Source organism: Oryzias melastigma, linkage group LG16 (genome assembly GCF_002922805.2).
Source record: "Oryzias melastigma strain HK-1 linkage group LG16, ASM292280v2, whole genome shotgun sequence".
NCBI lineage: Eukaryota > Metazoa > Chordata > Actinopteri > Beloniformes > Adrianichthyidae > Oryzias > Oryzias melastigma.
The window spans coordinates 16,838,964-16,839,166 of NC_050527.1; the positions used below are offsets into that span (position 1 = coordinate 16,838,964).

The 203-nt window shown below is 22.7% G+C and overlaps 1 protein-coding gene across 1 annotated transcript in view; it reads right to left on the bottom strand.

The window, feature by feature from the left end:
• The window catches only part of adgrb1a (adhesion G protein-coupled receptor B1a), a 112,329-nt gene that overhangs the window by 38,297 nt on the left and 73,829 nt on the right, over nucleotides 1–203 (bottom strand). The window lies entirely within an intron of this gene.

The following is a 203-nucleotide window of genomic DNA, read 5'->3' on the forward strand; positions in this document are numbered from 1 at the left end:
TCTTATTTCTAACTTGTACAATTTTGACCAAATACATTTTTGTGGAGAGTAAAATATTGAAAGTTATTTAAGGTTTAAGTTGATTTATTCTGAAATAATATTGTTGCCTTTTTATTATTCAAACACATGTTAAAAAGTTACAGTTTTAAATGTTTAAAAATTGTCATTCTGCTAGCTTTTTGGACTAATTTTCATTTATGAAT